This window comes from Phyllobates terribilis, unplaced genomic scaffold (assembly GCF_046119375.1).
Source record: "Phyllobates terribilis strain yellow unplaced genomic scaffold, ASM4611937v1 Scaffold_13__5_contigs__length_258822181, whole genome shotgun sequence".
NCBI lineage: Eukaryota > Metazoa > Chordata > Amphibia > Anura > Dendrobatidae > Phyllobates > Phyllobates terribilis.
In genome coordinates, this window is record NW_027362773.1 from 209,458,461 (window position 1) to 209,475,450 (window position 16,990).

Genomic DNA, 16,990 nt, shown 5'->3' on the forward strand with positions numbered 1-16,990 from the left:
TGCACTCACTGACCATAGTATTAACACTAGGTGGGGACCAACCGATCACAGTAATACCATGCTGTCGACTGACTGTCTATATCATTTGCACTAGTCTGTGGACTAACTGACCGCAACATTCACAATAGATTATAGACCGGCTCATCCCAGCATTAACACTAGTTTTGGACTTATTAACCACTTTATTTATGCTGTACTAAGGACCGATTGATTCTAATATTTACACTACACTGTGGACTAACTGACCACAACATTTACAGTAGACTGTGGACTGACTGACTACAGCCTTTACAATAAACTGTGGATAGACTAACCACAGTCATTATCCCTGAGAAAAGTAATTTTGGCCCTAGTGTGTTATTGGTGTGTATAGCATGTAGCAGGAACATATTATCATATAGTTTGTCTTTTTACAGGTGACTGAATCCCAATGAGATATTAGAACATGAAATTTTTGTTTGTGGACTCCAAGAAGAGAATCAGAGGAATCACATAACAGGTAATTAATTGTCGTATTAATTACTGATAATCGTTGGACTAGGCTTAAGTTCTAGACTGGCGGAGGTTTAATAACACCCACCTTCCTGATACATGACAATATACTATATGTGTTTTTTCAAATGTATATCGTCTATACACAACTCCTAGTATAACACCACAATATCTCAGGTACAGAGATAAGGAACATTTCTTCACATTATCTTCTGTCTTTTATTTCATAAAACACATGCTCTCAGCGGTGACACAATCAAAACCATGATTACGCGAGACTGACCACAGCATTCACCCTAGACCAGGGACTGACAGAACACAGCATTTACACTAGGTGTGCATTGACTGAGCACAGTAGTTATACAATACTCTGAAATAAGTGAGCACAACATTTACAATAGACTGTGCATCGACTGAACATAGTATTTACACTAGGTGGGGACCGACCGAGCACAGTAATAATACCATACTGTGGACTGACTGTCTATATCATTTGCACTAGTCTGTGGACCAACTGTCCACAACATTCAAAATAGATTATAGATCGGCTCATCCCAGCATTTACACTAGTTGTGGACATATTAGCCACAGTATTTATGCTGAACTAAGGACCCATTGATTCTAATATTTACACTAGACTGTGGACTGACTGACCACAACATTTACAGTACACTGTGGACTGACTGACTACAGCTTTTACAATAAACTGTGGAAAGACTAACCACAGTCATTATCCCTGAGATAAGTAATTATGGCCCTAGTGTGTTAATGGTGTGTATAGCATGTAACAGGAACATATTATCATATAGTTTGTCTTTTTACAGGTGAATAAATCCCAATGAGATATTAGAACTTGAAATTTTTGTTTATGGACTCCAAGAAGAGAATCAGAGGAATCAAATAACAGGTAATTAATTCTCGTATTAATTACTGATAATCGTTGGTCTAGCCTTAAATTTTAGACTGGCGGAGGTTTAATAACACCCACCTTCCTGATACATGATAATATACTGTATGTGTTTTTTCAGATGTATATCTTCTATACACAACTCCTACTATAACACCACCATATCTCAGGTACAGAGATAAGGAACATTTCTTCTCATCATCCTCTGTCTTTTATATCATAACACACCTGCTCTCAGCGGTGACACAATCAAAACCATGATTAGGCGAAACTGACCACAGCATTCACCCTAGACCAGGGACTGACAGAACACAGCATTTTCACTAGGTGTGCATTGACTGAGCACAGTAGTTATAGATTACTCTGGAATGACTGACCGCAACATTTATAAAAGACTGTGCACCGAATGACCATAGTATTTACACTAGGTGGGGACCAACCGAGCACAGTAATAATACCATACTGCGGACGGACTGTCTATATCATTTGCACTAGTCTGTGGACTAACTGACCACAACAATCAAAATAGATTATAGACTGGCTCATCCCAGCATTAACACTAGTTGTGGACTTATTAACCACAGTATATATGCTGAACTAAGGACCGATTGTTTCTAATATTTACACTACACTGTGGACTGACTGACCACAACATTTACAGTAGACTGTGGATAGACTGAATACAGCTTTTACAATTATCTGTGGAAAGACTAACCACAGTCATTATCCCTGAGATAAGTAATTTTGGCCCTAGTGTGTTATTGGTGTGTATAGCATGTAACAGGAAAATATTATCATATAGTTTGTCTTTTTACAGGTGACTGAATCCCAGTGAGATATTTTAATGTGAAATTTTTGTTTATGAACTCCAAGAAGAGAATCAGAGGAATCAAATAACAGGTAATTAATTCTCGTATTAATTACTGATAATCGTTGGTCTAGGCTTAAGTTCTAGACTGGCGGAGGTGTAATAACACCCACCTTCCTAATACATGACAATATACTGTATGTGTTTTTTCAAATGTATATCTTCTATACACAACTCCTACTATAACACCACCATATCTCAGGTACAGAGATAAGGAACATTTCTTCTCATTATCCTCTTTCTTTTATTTCATAACACACCTGCTCTCAGCGGTGACTCAATCAAAACCATGATTAGGCGAGACTGACCACAGCATTCACCCTAGACCAGGGACTGACGGAACACAGCATTTATACTAGGTGTGCATTGACTGAGCACAGTAGTTATACAATACTTTGGAATGACTGAGCACAACATTTACAAAAGACTGTGCACCGACTGACCATAGTATTTACACTAGGTGGGGACCAACCGAGCACAGTAATAATACCATACTGTGGACTGACTGTCTATATCATTTGCACTAGTCTGTGGACTAACTGACCACAACATTCAAAATAGATTATAGACCGGCTCATCCCAGCATTAACACTAGTTGTGGACTTATTAACCACAGTATATATGCTGAACTAAGGACCGATTGATTCTAATATTTACACTACACTGTGGACTATCTGACCACAACATTTACAGTAGACTGTGGACTGATTGACTACAGCTTTTACAATAAACAGTGGAAACACTAACCACAGTCATTATCCCTGAGATAAGTAATTTTGGCCCTAGTGTGTTATTGGTGTGTATAGCATGTAGCAGGAACATATTATCATATAGTTTGTCTTTTTACAGGTGACTGAATCCCAATGAGATATTAGAACGTGAAATTTTTGTTTGTGTACTCCAAGAAGAGAATAAGAGGAATCACATAACAGGTAATTAATTGTCTAATTAATTACTGATAATCGTTGATCTAGGCTTAAGTTCTAGACTGGCGGAGGTGTAATAACACCCACCTTCCTGATACATGACAATATACTGTATGTGTTTTTTCAAATGTATATCTTCTATACACAACTCCTAGTATAACACCACCATATACCAAGTACAGAGATAAGGAACAATTCTTCTCATTATCCTGTGTCTTCCAAATTGGGAATCCCCATCATATTTCATAACATACACCTGCTCTCAGCGGTGAAACAATCAATACCATGATTAAGCGAGACTGACCACATCATTCACCCTAGACCAGGGACTGACAGAACACAGCATTTACACTAGGTGTGCATTACTGAGCACAGTAGTTATACAATACTCTGGAATGACTGACCACAACATTTACAATAGACTGTGCACCGACTGACCATAGTATTTACACTAGGTGGGGGCTGACCGAGCACAGTAATAATACCATACTGTGGACTGACTGTCTATATCATTTGCACTAGTCTGTGGACTAACTGACCACAAAGTTCACAATAGATTATAGACCGGCTCATCCCAGGATTAACACTAGTTGTGGACTTATTAACCACAGTATTTATGCTCAACTAAGGACCGATTGATTCTAATATTTACACTACACTGTGGACTAACTGACCACAACATTTACAATAGACTGTTGACTGACTGACTACAGCTTTGAGAATAAACTGTGGATAGACTAACCGCAGTCATTATCCCTGAGATAAGTAATTTTGGCTCTAGCGTGTCATTGGTGTGTATAGTATGTAACAGGAACAAATTATCATATAGTTTTTCTTTTTACAGGTGACTGAATGCCAATGACATATTAGAACGTGAAATTTTTGTTTGTGGACTCCAAGAAGAGAATCAGAGGAATCACATAACAGGTAATTAATTCTCGTATTAATTACTGATAATCGTTGGTCTAGGCTTAAGTTCTAGACTGGCGGAGGTGTAATAACACCCACCTTCCTGATACATGACAATATACTGTATGTGTTTTATCAAATGTATATCTTCTATGCACAACTCCTAGTACAACACCACCATATCTCAGGTACAGAGATAAGGAACATTTCTTCTCATTATCCTCTGTCTTTTATTTCATAACACACCTGCTCTCAGCGGTGACACAATCAAAATCATGATTACGCGAGACTGACCACAGCATTCACCCTAGACCAGGGACTGACAGAACACAGCATTTACACTAGGTGTGCATTGACTGAGCACAGCAGTTATACAATACTCTGGAATGACTGAACACAACTTTTACTATAGACTGTGCACCGACTGACCATAGTATTTACACTAGGTGGGGACTAACCGAGCACAGTAATAATACCATACTGTGGACTGACTGTCTATATCATTTGCACTAGTCTGTGGACTAACTGACCACAACATTCACAATAGATTATAGACCGGCTCATCCCAGCATTAACACTAGTTGTGGACTTATTAACCACAGTATTTATGCTGAACTAAGGACCGATTGATTCTAATATTTACACTACACTGTGGACTGACTGACCACAACATTTACAGTAGACTGTGGACTGACTGACTACAGCTTTTACAATAAACTGTGGATAGACTAACCACAGTCATTATCTCTGAGATAAGTACTTATGGCCCTAGTGTGTTATTGGTGTGTATAGCATGTAACAGGAACATATTATCATATAGTTTGTCTCTTTACAGGTGACTAAATCCCAATGAGATATTAGGACGTGAAATTTTGGTTTATGGACTCCAAGAAGAGAATCAGAGGAATTAAATAACAGGTAATTAATTCTCGTATTAATTACTGATAATCGTTGATCTAGGCTTAAGTTTTAGACTGGCGGAGGTGTAATAACACCCACCTTCCTGATACAGGACAATATACTGTATGTGTTTTTTCAAATGTATATCTTCTATACACAACTCCTAGTATAACACCACCATATCTCAGGTACAGAGATAAGGAACATTTCTTCTCATTATCCTCTGTCTTTTATTTCATAACACACCTGCTCTCAGCGGTGACACAATCAAAACCATGATTACACGAGACTGACCACAGCATTCACCCTAGACCAGGGACTAACAGAACACAGCATTTACACTAGGTGTGCATTGACTGAGCACAGTGGTTATACAATACTCTGGAATGACTGACCACAACATTCACAATTGACTGTGCACCGACTGACCATAGTATTTACACTAGGTGGGGACCAACCGAGCACAGCAATAATACCATACTGTGGACTGACTGTCAATATCATTTGCACTAGTCTGTGGACTAACTGACCACAACATTCACAATAGATTATAGACCGGCTCATCCCAGCATTAACACTAGTTGTGGACTTATTAACCACAGTATATATGCTGAACTAAGGACCGATTGTTTCTAATATTTACACTACACTGTGGACTGACTGACCACAACATTTACAGTAGACTGTGGACTGACTGACTACAGCTTTTACAATTATCTGTGGAAAGACTAACCACAGTCATTATCCCTGAGATAAGTAATTTTGGCCCTAGTGTGTTATTGGTGTGTATAGCATGTAACAGGAACATATTATCATATAGTTTGTCTTTTTACAGGTGACTGAATCCCAATGAGATATTAGAACGTGAAATTTTTGTTTATGGACTCCAAGAAGAGAATCAGAGGAATCAAATAACAGGTAATTAATTCTCGTATTAATTACTGATAATCGTTGGTCTAGGCTTAAGTTCTAGACTGGCGGAGGTGTAATAACACCCACCTTCCTAATACATTACAATATACTGTATGTGTTTTTTCAAATGTATATCTTCTATACACAACTCCTAGTATAACACCACCATATACCAGGTACAGAGATAAGGAACAATTCTTCTCATTATCCTGTGTCTTCCAAATTGGGAATCCCCCTCTTATATTTCATAACATACACCTGCTCTCAGCGGTGAAACAATCAATACCATGATTAAGCGAGACTGACCACATCATTCACCCTAGACCAGGGACTGACAGAACACAGCATTTACACTAGGTGTGCATTACTGAGCACAGTAGTTATACAATACTCTGGAATGACTGACCACAACATTTACAATAGACTGTGCACCGACTGACCATAGTATTTACACTAGGTGGGGGCTGACCGAGCACAGTAATAATACCATACTGTGGACTGACTGTCTATATCATTTGCACTAGTCTGTGGACTAACTGACCACAAAGTTCACAATAGATTATAGACCGGCTCATCCCAGCATTAACACTAGTTGTGGACTTATTAACCACAGTATTTATGCTCAACTAAGGACCGATTGATTCTAATATTTACACTACACTGTGGACTGACTGACCACAACATTTACAATAGACTGTTGACTGACTGACTACAGCTTTTAGAATAAACTTTGGATAGACTAACCACAGTCATTATCCCTGAGATAAGTAATTTTGGCTCTAGTGTGTTATTGGTGTGTATAGTATGTAACAGGAACATATAATCATATAGTTTTTCTTTTTACAGGTGACTGAATGCCAATGAGATATTAGAACGTGAAATTTTTGTTTATGGACTCCAAGAAGAGAATCAGAGGAATCACATAACAGGTAATTAATTCTCGTATTAATTACTGATAATCGTTGGTCTATGCTTAAGTTCTAGACTGGCAGAGGTGTAATAACACCCACCTTCCTAATACATGACAATATACTGTATGTGTTTTTTCAAATGTATATCTTCTATACACAACTCCTAGTATAACAACACCATATCTCAGGTACAGAGATAAGGAACATTTCTTCTCATTATCCTCTGTCTTTTATTTCATAACACACCTGCTCTCAGCGGTGACACAATCAAAACCATGATGACGCAAGACTGACCACAGCATTCACCCTAGACCAGGGACTGACAGAACACAGCATTTACACTAGGTGTGCATTGACTGAGCACAGTAGTTATACAATACTCTGGAATGACTGACCACAACAATTACAATAGACTGTGCACCGACTGACCATAGTATTTACACTAGGTGGGGACCAACCGAGCACAGTAATAATACCATACTGTGGACTGACTGTCTATATCATTTGCACTAGTCTGGGGACTAACTGACCACAACATTCAAAATAGATTATAGACCGGCTCATCCCAGCATTAAGGCTGAGTTCACACGATGCGTTTTTCATGCGTTTCCGCGGCGTTTTTGCAGTTGCGTAAACGCCGCGGAAACGCATGAAAAACGCATGGTAGAAGGGCAGCAATGTTCCCCAATTGAAATCCGCATGTGCTGTGCCCATGATGCGGATTTTTCCGCAGCGTAAACGCTGCGGTCAAAAAACCTCAGCATGTCAATTAATTTTGCGGAAACGCTGCTCTTTTGCCGCCATTCACTTGCATTAGACCGCATGGAATCCGCATCACTGTATATGATGATGCGCTTTTCATGCGGTCCAATGTGCGGATGGTACCCGGGTGTGGATGAGAGGACTCTCATCCAGACCCAGGTACCATTAAAAAAAAAATAATAAAATAAAAAATATATATATCCTCACCTTTTGACGGCCCGCGCAGCGCTCCTGCTTGATTCCCCGCACTTCGCGGTAGAATGAAGAAGGACCTTCGCTGACGTCAGAGTCATGTGACGGGTCACGTGACGCTGACGTCGGAAGGTCCTAAAGTCTTCACTGCCGGCAGCTGAGACTGAGCGAAGCCGGACACCGGGGGCCATCAGAGGGTAAAGTATATATTTATTTTTTATTTTTTGACATTCACACACTATATAAATCCATGCCGGCTGCATGGATTTACATAGTGTGAAGTTGACAAGCACTTTCCAAGTGATGCTAAAATCGCTTGGGAAGCGCTTGTCAACCCGCATGTGGAAATGAAAGTGAAGACCGCTTCATTTCCGCATGTCCCTGGCAGGAAACCGCATGTACAATCCGCATGCGTTTTTTCCTGCCAGAGAGATGCAGAAACGCTCAGGAAAAAATCCTGAGCATTTCTGCATCGTGTGCACATACCCTAACACTAGTTGTGGATTATTAAGTATAGTATTTATGCTGAACTAAGGACCGATTGATTATAATATTTACACTACACTGTGGACTGACTGACCACAACATTTACAGTAGACTGTGGACTGACTGACTACAGCTTTTACAATAAACTGTGGATATGACGCGCCCCCTGGGACATATTCCTTTCTGAGGGGAATACCCGGCACCGGATCAGATGGGGGGTTGTAGTCTCCGAGCGGCTGTGACCCGGTCCCGTGCCCAGGGCGTCAAGCTCAGTGTTATGTGGCAGTCTTTACTGATGTTATTAAAGTTCGTTGTGTCGACTACGCCACCCGTTGTGATGCGGTCACTGTGGCCGCCGCTGCAGCAGGGTCCGCTGAGGCTGATGGTGGATGCGCAGCTTGGTGGGATAACCCCCAACGGGAGGGGTATAGCCTCAGAGGGGACAGGCGCAGAGGATGGGGGTTGTGGTGGTGCGGTGCAGCCGGTAATGATGACAGACTCGGGTTGTGCAGTTAAGGGTCTTTACTTACTGCAGATGTTCCTGGTCACTCTAGCTCCAAGTGACCTCCCGAGCCGTGCTGCGTCCACCAGGTCCTGGATCCGGTCAACCCCCAAACAAGTCCGGAGCGTGGCCCTGAGCTCTCCCTCTGTCCTTTCTTCAGCCGTCCCCACCAGTGATTCACCTAAGTCCAGCTCCCTCGGGCCTTCTGTTGGGCAACCTTTGGCCTAAGGTTCCCTGACCCTTCCTGTGGTGTGCCTTCAGGGTGAATGTAGTGGGTGACCGTGACAGACACTGCCCACGGTCTCCGGTCTCTGGCTGGGGAATGTCTTTGCCCCCACCAGCTTGGGTTCCGGTACCCTTCTGCTGACTCCTCACCCGGTGTTCTTATTTGGGTTCTTGGGTCCCTTCTTTGTCCCCCTCTGGGTCTTTCTTCACTCCACTCTCTCTCTCTCCAGGGCTGCTGTTTCCTGCTCTCTGCATCTGACTTGTCCTCTGCAGCTGACTGACCCTGATTCTAAGTTGGTGCCCTCCTTATATATCCCTCTATGTGTGAGCTCAGGTGACCAGCACCCAATGAGCTCCTACCACTACCCAGACTGCTCCCCCTATCTGCCCCTACACTACATGGGATGTTCCTCCCCCCTCCCACTCCAGCCAGGAACAGGCTCGGTCGCACCTGCACATTTCTAAGTGGGAGTGCCGTCGGCCTGCTCCTCTGGAATGGGATGTATGTAGTGCATGCAGTCTATCTGAGCTCAGTTCCACACTCCTTCCTCACCCGGGAGTGGAATATCACACCTCTGGGTTGAGGTGCAATACTCCTGTAGCAGCCGAATCCTCAGGGTGCTACATTCCCCCCTGGTAAATCACAGCACGTCCTCGGGCTGCAAAGACAAAAACACCAAAACATACAAATTTTTTATAAACATATAAAACATATAAAATATTATATATATATAAACTTTTTCATATAGACATCATTATAACATTCTCGTCGTCTCGTTCTTTCTTCCTCCTCTGGTCACCGTGCAACTCGTGACCAGGTAAAGTGCGACAGTCTTTTGATAAGCAGTTTCTCATAAAACCAGTAGGGGGCGCCTTAGGAAGCGCAACTATGTACAGGGAAGTTTTGGCCGTTCTCAGTCCCCGGCCAAGTAAAGGGAATGGGATGGCTGCTCACAGTCCTCAGCCTGGTTTGGGTAGGGGACACACGGGTTAAACTGTTCACTGGTCCCAACGGGGACTAAACTTTAAAGCAGCCACGGTTACTTGGGTACCCCGACGGGTAACTATTTACATCTCCTTTGTACTATTTCAGTCATAGTACCTTCTAGCCTTGAACCCGTCCGGGTCTTCTGGCTCCTCCTCCCTACACCGCAACTCCTCCTCTGTCAGGCGATGCACGTGGAGGGCGTAAGGTCCCTTGGCACACTTGTGCCGGGTGAACGTTACCTCGTCACCGACGTAGAGGTCACGGCCTTTGTGACCCTCTGGCAGGTGAGACTCGACATCCCGTCGGGTAACGAAGACGTCACCCATGGTGTTCCGGTCCTTTATGAAGCCCCACCCATGCTGCGCATTAAACTTTATTACCGTCCCGATGGTACGGGGACGATCTGCTGCATAGGGGTCCCTTCTGGTCCGACTCTTTTGCTCCGCGCTGCGGGTCCGGGCCCATTGCTCTCTGGCCCGCCTCTCCTCCCGCTCTCTCTTGAACTCTGCCAGCTGTTGACGGCAACACTCGGTACGCTCTGCTGCAGCTGCCCGAGTCTCTCCGGTGAACCCCATCAAATCTTCTCCCGTGGGGTCCCACACGAACTGGGCTTCCTCGAGTGGAGGCGAGACCCGAGTCACGGGCTTTGGAGCCGGGATCAGGGGCTCACACAGGGGACCTAACTTCTTTTGTCGCTCCAGTTCCAAGAATTCTTTGGGCCAGATGAAAGGCCGCCCGTCCGGCCACGCTAGCTGGCTGAAGGGGTCCTCTCCCAGATATGGCACCCTTGGTGTTGCGGGTGCGGGCGCGATGGTGGGGGCGCCCAGGTTACCCAGACCTTGCGGCCAGGCCGGGGGCATCTGGAAGGTAAATGGAACTGTTAACACGGCGGCACCCTGGGCCACCTGGCCTTGCGGCCAGGCCGGAGGCTCCGCGGAGGTAGATGGCTCTGCTGGGGATGCGGCGCCCGGAAACGCTAGGCCTTGCGACCAGGCCGGAGGCTTCCCTTCCTTCGCCACGCTCCGGGTCACGACGCGTGACGTCACTGGGGTCGCGACGGCGGCTTCCGGTCGGGGCCTAGTCGGTGGCGGTGTCATGGCGGTCTCGGGTACGGCAGGGGGACTTTCGGGCTCTGCGACGGGGAGCTGGGGCAGGTAAGTGGTCTTCCGGTATGGGGTATAGGCATCCCCCTTACCTGCTGCCATGCGTCTCGCTCCCTCTTCTGCGCCGTCTCCGGCCTTGGGTCCTCCCGCGTCATCCGCAGAGGTAGTCGGTGTCTTCTTCCAAGGGAGCGGGTTCCGTGGACGGGTTCCAGCTTGCTGGGCCATCTCCCGGCCCCACTCCGCCAGGATCTCCCTCTGCACTCGGGCCATCCTTCTCGCGAGGCCCTCCAGGGCACTCCGCGCGCACTCCCGATCTCGGGGAAGCTGCGCCAGGATCTCCGCTAAGCCTAGCGGGGTTGTTGACTCTAGCAGGCTCCTGACCATCGGGTCGGTGCTGCTCTGCTCTTCTTCCGGCAGGCTCCTGGCCAGCGGGCCGGTGCTGCTCTGCTCTCCTCTTTCTTCCTTTTGCAGGCTCCTGGCCAGCGGGCCGGTGCTGCACTGCTGCCGCTCCATTCCCGGGTCTACTCTTTCTCTCCTCGACTCCGGGTGCTCTTGCTCTGGACACCTCGCCTCCGGGTGCGCTCGCTCTAGACTGCTCCAAGCGACACCCATCTTTGCTCTTTTCTTTCGTCTCCTCCCCCTCCGAGGGCGGTCCCGGGGCAACTCGGTGACTGTCAGCTCCAGGGGTAGTTCTTTCACGCTGACAGACACCTCCAGCATCACAGTCTCTGTTGGTGGGGGCGGTTTCCACTTTTGGCGCCATTTTCTGTCCTGGCCCACGATGGGAGGTGGCCTCTTGCCCTCCTTTGGCACGCCCATAATGGCGTCCGCTGCTCTTCCAAGGCGGGAAATCTGCGGTTTTGGCGGGAAGCGTCGCCCAGTGGCGGGAAACTCTGCAGATTGCGGGAACAAGCTGGAAATGGCGGACAATCGGCGGGAAACGACTGGTGATGGAGTCCGATGGCGTGGACCCTCCGGAACCGGCGGGAGACTTCTTTCTGAGGTAAACTTGCACTTTTCTTCAGGCACGCAGTACCCGGGTGTTGCGGGCACGTAATCCTGCCGACTACGCCAAAGTTGACGCGCCCCCTGGGACATATTCCTTTCTGAGGGGAATACCCGGCACCGGATCAGATGGGGGGTTGTAGTCTCCGAGCGGCTGTGACCCGGTCCCGTGCCCAGGGCGTCAAGCTCAGTGTTATGTGGCAGTCTTTACTGATGTTATTAAAGTTCGTTGTGTCGACTACGCCACCCGTTGTGATGCGGTCACTGTGGCCGCCGCTGCAGCAGGGTCCGCTGAGGCTGATGGTGGATGCGCAGCTTGGTGGGATAACCCCCAACGGGAGGGGTATAGCCTCAGAGGGGACAGGCGCAGAGGATGGGGGTTGTGGTGGTGCGGTGCAGCCGGTAATGATGACAGACTCGGGTTGTGCAGTTAAGGGTCTTTACTTACTGCAGATGTTCCTGGTCACTCTAGCTCCAAGTGACCTCCCGAGCCGTGCTGCGTCCACCAGGTCCTGGATCCGGTCAACCCCCAAACAAGTCCGGAGCGTGGCCCTGAGCTCTCCCTCTGTCCTTTCTTCAGCCGTCCCCACCAGTGATTCACCTAAGTCCAGCTCCCTCGGGCCTTCTGTTGGGCAACCTTTGGCCTAAGGTTCCCTGACCCTTCCTGTGGTGTGCCTTCAGGGTGAATGTAGTGGGTGACCGTGACAGACACTGCCCACGGTCTCCGGTCTCTGGCTGGGGAATGTCTTTGCCCCCACCAGCTTGGGTTCCGGTACCCTTCTGCTGACTCCTCACCCGGTGTTCTTATTTGGGTTCTTGGGTCCCTTCTTTGTCCCCCTCTGGGTCTTTCTTCACTCCACTCTCTCTCTCTCCAGGGCTGCTGTTTCCTGCTCTCTGCATCTGACTTGTCCTCTGCAGCTGACTGACCCTGATTCTAAGTTGGTGCCCTCCTTATATATCCCTCTATGTGTGAGCTCAGGTGACCAGCACCCAATGAGCTCCTACCACTACCCAGACTGCTCCCCCTATCTGCCCCTACACTACATGGGATGTTCCTCCCCCCTCCCACTCCAGCCAGGAACAGGCTCGGTCGCACCTGCACATTTCTAAGTGGGAGTGCCGTCGGCCTGCTCCTCTGGAATGGGATGTATGTAGTGCATGCAGTCTATCTGAGCTCAGTTCCACACTCCTTCCTCACCCGGGAGTGGAATATCACACCTCTGGGTTGAGGTGCAATACTCCTGTAGCAGCCGAATCCTCAGGGTGCTACAGATACACTAACCACAGTCATTATCCCTGAGATAAGTAATTTTGGCCCTAGTGTGTTATTTGTGTGTATAGCATGTAGCAGGAACATATTATCATATAGTTTGTCTTTTTACAGGTGACTGAACCCCAATGACATATTAGAACGTGAAATTTTTGTTTGTGTACTCCAAGAAGAGAATAAGAGGAATCACTTAACAGGTAATTAATTCTCGTATTAATTACTGATAATCGTTGATCTAGGCTTTAGTTCTAGACTGGCGGAGGTGTAATAACACCCACTTTCCTGTACATGACAATATACTGTATGTGTTTTTTCAAATGTATATCTTCTATACACAACTCCTAGTATAACACCACCATATCTCAGGTACAGAGATAATGAACTTTTCTTCTCATTATCTTGTGTCTTCCAAATTGGGAATCCCCCTCTTATATTTCATAACATACACCTTCTCTCAGCGGTGAAACAATCAATACCATGATTAAGCGAGACTGACCACATCATTCACCCTAGACCAGGGATTGACAGAACACAGCATTTACACTAGGTGTGCATTGACTGAGCACAGTATTTATGAAATACTCAGGAATGACTGACCACAACATTTACAATAGACTGTGCACCGACTGACCATAGTATTTACACCAGGTGGGAACCGACCGAGCACAGTTATAATACCATACTGTGGACTGACTGTCTATATCATTTGCACTAGTCTGTGGACTAACTGACCACAATATTCACAATAGATTATAGACCGACTCATCCCAGCATTAACACTAGTTGTGGACTTATTAACCACAGTATTTATGCTGAACTAAGGACCGATTGATTCTAATATTTACACTACACTGTGGACTGACTGACCACAACATATACAGTAGACTGTGTACTGACTGACTACAGCTTTTAAAATAAATTGTGGATAGACTAACCACAGTCATTATCCCTGAGATAAGTCATTTTGACCCTAGTGTGTTATTGGTGTGTATAGCATGTAACAGGAACATATTATCATATAGTTTGTCTTTTTACAGGTGACTGAAACCCAATGAGATATTAGAACGTGAAATTTTTGTTTATGGACTCCATGAAGAGAATCAGAGGAATCAAATAACAGGTAATTAATTCTCGTATTAATTACTGATAATAGTTGGTCTAGGCTTATGTTCTAGACTGGCGGAGGTGTAATAACACCCACCTTCCTGATACATGACAATATACTGTATGTGTTTTTTCAAATGTATATCTTCTATACACAACTCCTAGTATAACACCACCATATCTCAGGTACAGAGATAAGGAACATTTCTTCTCATTATCCTCTGTCTTTTATTTCATAACACACCTGCTCTCAGCGGTGACACAATCAAAACCATGATGACGCGAGACTGACCACAGCATTCACCCTAGACCAGGGACTGACAGAACACAGCATTTACACTAGGTGTACATTGACTGAGCACAGTATTTATACAATACTCTGGAATGACTGACCACAACATTTACAATAGACTGTGTACCGACTTGACCATAGTATTTGCACTAGGTGTGAACCAACCGAGCACAGTAATAATACCATACTGTGGACTGACTGTTTATATCATTTGCACTAGTCTGTGGACTAACTGACCACAACATTCACAATAGATTATAGAACGGCTCATCCCAGCATTAACACTAGTTGTGGACTTATTAACCACAGTATTTATGCTGAACTAAGGACCGATTAATTCTAATATTTACACTACACTGTGGACTGACTGACCACAACATTTAGAGGAGACTGTGGACTGACTGTCTACAGCTTTTACAATAAACTGTGGATAAACTAACCACAGTCATTATCCCTGAGATAAGTAATTTTGGCCCTAGTGTGTTATTGTTGTGTATAGCATGTAGCAGGAACATATTATCATATAGTTTGTCTTTTTACAGGTGATTGAATCCCAATGAGATATTAGAACGTGAAATTTTTGTTTGTGGACTCCAAGAAGAGAATAAGAGGAATCACATAACAGGTAATTAATTCTCGTATTAATTACTGATAATCGTTGATCTAGGCTTAAGTTCTAGACTGGCGGAGGTGTAATAACACCCACTTTCCTGTACATGACAATATACTGTATGTGTTTTTTCAAATGTATATCTTCTATACACAACTCCTAGTATAACACCACCATATCTCAGGTACAGAGATAATGAACTTTTCTTCTCATTATCTTGTGTCTTCCAAATTGGGAATCCCCCTCTTATATTTCATAACATACACCTGCTCTCAGCGGTGAAACAATCAATACCATGATTAAGCAAGACTGACCACATCATTCACCCTAGACCAGGGACTGACAGAACACAGCATTTACACTAGGTGTGCATTGACTGAGCACAGTATTTATGCAATACTCAGGAATGACTGGCCACAACATTTACAATAGACTGTGCACCGACTGACCATAGTATTTACACCAGGTGGGAACCGACCGAGCACAGTAATAATACCATACTGTGGACTGACTGTCTATATCATTTGCACTAGTCTGTGGACTAACTGACCACAACATTCACAATAGATTATAGACGGGCACATTCCAACATTAACGCTAGTTGTGGACTTATTAATCACAGTATTTATGCTGAACTAAGGACCGATTGATTCTAATATTTACACTACACTGTGGACTGACTGACCACAACATTTACAGTAGACTGTGGACTGACTGACTACAGCTTTTACAATAAACTGTGGAAATACTACCTACAGTCATTATCCCTGAGATAAGTAATTTTGGCCCTAGTATGTTATTGGTGTGTATAGCATGTAACAGGAACATATTATCATGTAGTTTGCCTTTTTACAGGTGACTGAATCCCAATGAGATATTAGAACGTGAAATTTTTGTTTGTGGACTCCAAGAAGAGAATCAGAGGAATCAAATAACAGGTAATTAATTCTCGTATTAATTACTGATAATCTATGATCTAGGCTTAAGTTCTAGACTGGCAGAGGTGTAATAACACCCACCTTCCTGATACATGACAATATACTGTATGTGTTTTTTCAAATGTATATCTTCTATACACAACTCCTAGTATAACACCACCATATCTCAGGTATAGAAATAAGTAACATTCCTTCTCATTATCCTCCGTCTTTTATTTCATAACACACCAGCTGACAGCGGTGACACAATCAATACCATGATTATACGAGACTGACCACAGCATTCAACATAGACCACGGACAGACAGAACACAGCATTTACACTAGTGGTGCATTGACTGAGCACAGTAGTTATACAATACTCTGGAATGACTGACCACAACATTTACAATAGACTGTGCACTGACTGACCATAGTATTTACACTTGGTGGGGACCGACCGAGCACAGTTATAATACCATACTGTGGACTGACTGTCTATATCATTTGCACTAGTCTGTGGACTAACTGACCACAATATTCACAATAGATTATAGACTGACTCATCCCAGCATTAACACTAGTTGTGGACTTATTAACCACAGTATTTATGCTGAACTAAGGACCGATTGATTCTAATATTTACACTACACTGTGGACTGACTAACCACAACATATACAGTAGACTGTGTACTGACTGACTACAGCT

The 16,990-nt window shown here is 44.6% G+C and overlaps 1 long non-coding RNA gene across 1 annotated transcript; it reads left to right on the forward strand.

The window, feature by feature from the left end:
- The first annotated feature begins 4,033 nt into the window (after positions 1–4,033).
- On the forward strand, positions 4,034–14,464 carry LOC141174662 (uncharacterized). The gene is made up of 3 exons (XR_012252937.1): positions 4,034–4,120; positions 13,473–13,555; positions 14,396–14,464. It is a non-coding gene; the product is annotated as an uncharacterized lncRNA (long non-coding RNA).
- Positions 14,465–16,990: the final 2,526 nt, after the last annotated feature.